Below are 6,000 nucleotides of genomic sequence, written 5' to 3' on the forward strand. Positions count from 1 at the left end.
TCTCATTTCCTTCCCAAGCCCTAACCTCTTCAATCCTCCCTCTTCCTTTGGCTCCAAGGCCATGTGAGCTTCGTATTGGCGTAGGTGATCATCTCCTCCACGTGCTCCTTCCTGGGGTGCTGTGGATTCCAAGTTCTTTGTGGGGGAGGAGCCAATTCAAGGTAAGCAACTAGGGTTGGTTCGATCTCCTTTTCTAGATGATCTTAGGTGATTCCACGTCCAAGTGGATCCATGAACTAAGGGCTAGAAGGGATTTAGAAGTTGAGGGCTAGTTTAACTCATCCAAGGTATTTCACCTAGGGTTGGGTGAATCCATCTTTCTAGGAGGTTTTAGTCGAATCCCTTGGGTCAAGATCATTTATATGCACCTCTGAACTAGTGCCTGGAAGGGATTGAGTTTTGGTGGGCTAGTTTAGCCGCGACTTGGGGTCTAGTTTTTGCTCTGGTTGGGACCGGTCTGACCGGTGGTGTGACTGGGTTAAGGGTGACCGGTCTGACCGGTCTGGTGGACCGGTCTGACCGGTGTGGCAGTGGCTGAGAGGGTTTCTTAGGGAGTATTTGATGCAATTAGTTTGAAATTGGTTTGGTTATTGTGTACTTGTAATTTTTGCAAATCATGCATGCATTCTCTCATATCATATGCATATGTACATGTGTAGCAGCCGCGGCGGAGGAGGTGGTATACGAGGTGGTTGCGGAGCCACAGGAGCCACGGGGGCAAGCCCCGCAGGAGGAGGTCCGTGGGGAGTCGGCCCAAGGCCCATCTCACCCTAGCGCTGAGCAGCAGACTCAAGGCAAGCCCCGGTGCACATCCTACTATTTTAAATTATGACACCTATATATGTCTCTAATAATTGTGCATTAGGTTTAGGAATTGTTTGAAACCTTAGTTGCATGATCCCTATGTTTTCCTGGGCCTTATACTAGTATGAATAGGTCATTAGCACTGCTATGCTTAATAGGGCTCGATAGAAGTCGAGTGATAATTCTATCACTCGTGAGATATAGGATGTCTTTATATTACAGTATACGAAGTATTATATTCAAGATGGAAGGTATGGGATGGGAGACCGGATGGGGGAAGGTGTAACCCCATCTGTGTTGATTAAGGACTGTTCCGTTGTCGGCTGTGCTGATCGGGGATTGAACTGTACTAACCGCTTGCCGGGAGTAGGAGGTAGTCGAAACCGGTAAGCCGAGTACTGCTTTGCTTCGAAAGTACAGGAACCCGCACCAAACTCTTGGGGCGAGTCGAGTAGTCGCGGAGAATTGGGGATGCATATGTTTACTTTTGGTGGTCTCACGTTGAGCTCGGCTGACCATATGTCGTTGGGCTGGTTCCTGTAGTTCGAGGCGGGGAGGGGAAAGGTTGGTGCGTGGGGTCCGATAGGGCTTTTGCGTGCCGTGTTGGTTAGGTCCACCTTACAAGGTTAAATCGAATCGATTTGCCGTGTCTCGCGGTTATGAGAGCCTTGATCTCTTGGTCACATCGTAGAAAAGGAAAATGAGTAGAATGAGAAGAGATGAAATGTGGGCTGATGATATCTAATTAATGATTTGATCACCTTGGTTGTTGTAGTTTTGCCAATCATAGATGATTAGTAATTCTATTGATAGAAATGGGAGCTAAAACTTGGGAAATAAGGTCTCACTTACAGTGCTTTTCTGCAAAATAACCACCAGCCAAAAGCCTTGCATGTCTAGATACGTGGGCTAAGTTGTACCCACTGGTCGGGTAAGTCTTGCTGAGTATTAGTTGCTCAGGGTTTGTTGCCACCATACTTTTATTTCAGGGCACCCAGACGTGGATTTTTGCCCCTGCTGCGTCAAATTTATCCGCCGGGATGCAGAGGGGTGGGAAGTCGTGGATCGAGACCCCTAGGTTAGAGAGTTGTCGGGTTGCACACTTAAGGGCAGAGTTGCAGCCCCTCAAATTTTGTTGGACCGGTCTGACCGGTTAGTGGACCGGTCTTACCGGTATTCGCAGGGTTTTCTTGCAGCTGGTCTGACCGGTTGTCTGAACTGGTCTGACCGGTTGTGCATAGGCACAAGTGTAGAAGTAAGAGAATGTAGACCTTTCTCTTTTTATTCGAACTCGTATCTCTGGAGTTGTAAAACATGTAATTTATGTATGTATTTGAACCAATTTTGAAAAATTGTTGTATTTAAACTCGTGTTGTAAAGATTGTGGTTTTCCCTTTTCCGTCTTGCTGTATAATTTCAAGTATTTTTCATGTTGTACCATCTGCGCCCACCTTCGCGTGGGACTACCGGTGTTGTTTCGATCGGGCCGTGGGTTGAGAAAGGATCGCCAAATTAAACCATTAAGCTAATACGCCCGATGTGTTCAAATGACGGCCATTACGCTTAATTTGGAGTTTTAATTTGGCGGTTCCGTCATAATTGGTCGCCGAGGAGACCACATGCGAGACATTGCGGCTTCAGATTCGACGAAGCCCGCCATCGCTGCTCAGTGGGGCACTTGCACCGGGACGAGTGCCAGTGGACGAGCCCCAGCCCACCGCCTCGCCCTCGCCCCAGAGCCGGAGCTGCGCGTCCCTCCCCCACTCCGGAAGCCGCGCCGCGCCGCCCATCGGGAGGAGGAGCGCGAGTGTGAGGATCGAGTGGAGGCACACAAGACAACGGGAAGATGCACTTCTTACTGTACTTTCGACCATGACCATCACGGAGGCCGGTGAGGTCTGCTCGATCTCATGTCGCCAGATCCCTAACCCTAGAGAGACCCGGATCTGATCCCGTGGGAGAGGGTGGGGCGGTGGAGGCAGGCTGAGAGGGAGAAAGTGAGGGGAGGTGGCGGCGGAGATCCAGAGAGCTGGGAGGCCCGTGCCACGCGGAGGAGTGAAGGGTGGGGAGGGGAGCCAGAGAGGAGATGGGAGGCGGCAGCGCCCGGCGGGGAGCAGGCAAGGAGAGGGAGGTGGCGGCGGGGAGGAGCGGGAGACGGGGAGGAGAGAGAGAGAGAGCGAGCGAGCGAGTTAGAGTTCGGGGGCGGTGGGAGGGGTTTACTGCAAAAGCGCTTTGTAGGGGGCTTTTCATAAAACGACAAGATTCTCGATTTTTTTTCTTCTTTGTGTCGAAATAAATTTTAGTTGGAGGTTCTCTGTGTAAAATATTTGACCGTTGGTAGGGGCAAGCTAGGTTTAGTTGCGATTTTCATAAAGTATGAGAACATTTTTGCAAAATGACCAAAGCAACGGCTCAGCGCCACACGTCCCGTGGGATGCGGTGGTGAGGGCAAAGGGAAGGGGATTTTAATCAAGCTGATGGGTCTCACTGTTCCTTGCCCCATTATGCTCTGGCAGTTTCAAGCTTCCCCTCTCAAAGCACGTGGCAAGGGCGGGTTTGCCATTCTTAAACTTCCTAATTTTCTAGCACCGTTTTGCTGGACTTGCCTCTGTCAGACTGGCACACCACACACAACAGTCAGTGCCACGGATGTACATGGCACGGGGATCTGATTACAACATGCGCATCAAAACCTGTCAATTAGCATGCCTCCCATGTGGAGGTGTGGTCTTGTGGAGCATTTTAGGGCGGCCTTTCTGTCGGTGACTGACAAATTCACCCCCTTCCATTGTGCCACCGCCCGCCATGGATTGGGTCGTCCCCGCTCCCCGGTGGACAAAATGACGAGCACGCTCGGCCACCCGCGTCACGGCAGCATCATCCGGGTCGATGAATGGAGCTTGGATTATCTGTACTGTGCCTGCCACCCGATCGGTCGCGGTAATGCGACAACCATGAAGGGTCAAGAGTCTGCAGGGCTCATGTGAACCGCACCTTTATTCACGCAGTGGGCACCTACCTCTCGCACAGCACCAAAATTGATTGAGCTCTCAAACTGTGTCTCACTCCATCGGAAAGCCAGGTCATTGCCTCAATGCTGCAGTTGCGATCACGGCACCCTAACAAAGTCATCAGGTTCAAACACAGATGAGGACTTATCATAACCGCAAAGGCACAAACTTTATTGTACTCCATACACAATGCAGCTAGTTCCTAGTAGTACTAGAACCAGCAGCTTCAGATAACTTGGTGGTGGCAGCGTCACACGGCTTCAGGGTTCAGTGTCTCGTAGTAGGATGAAAGAGCCTGTTTCACTCTTCGCCGTTAGGCTAGAACGGGGAATCTCTAGCTCCTTAGATCTGGCACTGTGGCACACATGGATGCGTCTACCAAACCCACATGTGGCGTGCCTGTCATGACCTGGGCCATGTGCCGTTATGAGGCCTGCGCGCCGTATGGGCCTAATGGGCCATGTAATCCTATAAAGGAGGTAACCTTATGTAAATGTGAGAATCATGTGGAGGAGACAAGCAATTACAAACTAAAACTATAATTCCTTCCTCCTTCCTTGCTCGAGACGGCGCCGCCGTTCTCGCCGCCGTGCGCCAATCACCGGCAAAACCCTCCAATTATCCGTGGCGATCCCAGGGTCATCACATCTGGTACCAGAGCCCTTCCTCCATAGCAGAGACTCGACCCAATCCTGTCCCGCCGGAGTGCAGCGAGCCTGGCGCCCACCACCTCCACCATCAATGCCGCCACCACCTCCGATCCATCCGCCGCAACCCCTAGCCCACCACCACCACCACCGCCACCACCACCCAAACCACGACAGCGAGGAAGGAAACACCACACCCTAACCGTTCGGATGTCGATAGCCGAAGAGAAACTCGATCTCCTGCTGAAGGAGGTCAAGTCCCTCCAGGCGGGACAGCTAAAGCTCGTCACCACGGTTGATGCAATCAACACTTGGAGCATCGACGCCGAGAAGATCTCCACCGAGCTCAGCAATTCCGTCAAGGACCTCACATCGCGCATTTAGGCGTTGGAAGCCGCCACCACTAAGGCTCCGTCTCAGGTCCCGCCGCGCGAGGAAGAGGGGCGGGCCAACGGCCACCTCGTCATCATTCATCACCAGGGTGCCGATGGGAAGAATTCTTCTCTCCATCACACCCTGGTCAAGGGTGAGTCTCAATCTCCTGTACCCTTTGCAGCGATTGCAGACGAACCTGAGTCCAGTGATAGGAAACCCCACAATCCCCACACCCATTTCAGAGACTACAAACTGCCCAAATTAGATTTCCCAAGGTTTAATGGTGAGCACCCTAAGATCTGGAAGGAACAGTGTGAGAAGTACTTTGCCATGTATTGTGTCCCTGCACACCTTTGGGCACCTTTTGCCACCATCAATTTCACTAGTCCTGCATCCCTGTGGCTTCAGTCCTATGAATCCCAGCACCCTATAGATACTTGGCTTGAATTGTGTGTAGCTGTAGATTAAAAATTTGGGAGAGACTTATACCAAAACCACATGAGAGATCTCTTGGCCATTAGACAAACCAGCACTGTGTTAGAATATGCTGAAAGGTTTGAACAAGCCAAACACCGTGTCCTGGTTCACGACCAAAACATAGATGATGTGTTTTTGTTCAGAAATTTTTAGATGGATTGCGCTATAATATCAATGCTATTGTCTTACACAAGCCGATAACAGTTGATGCTGCATTATCTCTGGCCCTCATGCAGGAGGATTTGTTGGAAACCTCTTCCAAGAGGTATCATGGCAACCCAGTCGGGACATAATCAAATTCAGTCCTCGGCCATCTACAGCTGACTCTGCTGGTGTGTTGGGTACAGCTCCACCAAACACTGCAACAATTACATCTCCAAGCTCAATGAACAAGCCAAAGTGGGATGATAAGTTAACTACATTGCGAGCACAACGTAGAGCTCAAGGTCTATGCATGAAGTGTGGTGCAAAATGGGCAAGAAACCGCAAGTGTCCAGCCCAGGTCCCAATTCATGTGTTGGAAGAAGTGTTGGATGCCATGAGCATAGAAGATGGGGATGAAGAGGATCAGGAACCAGTGACATCTAGTCATGAAGAAGCACTGTATCTCTCCCTGGCAGCTACAGAGGGAATTCAAGGCAAGAAAACAATTTAGTTGGAAGGTGAAAGAGCATCTAGGCCCCTAG

The sequence above is a fragment of the Panicum virgatum genome, chromosome 1N, assembly GCF_016808335.1.
Source record: "Panicum virgatum strain AP13 chromosome 1N, P.virgatum_v5, whole genome shotgun sequence".
Classification (NCBI taxonomy): Eukaryota; Viridiplantae; Streptophyta; class Magnoliopsida; order Poales; family Poaceae; genus Panicum; species Panicum virgatum.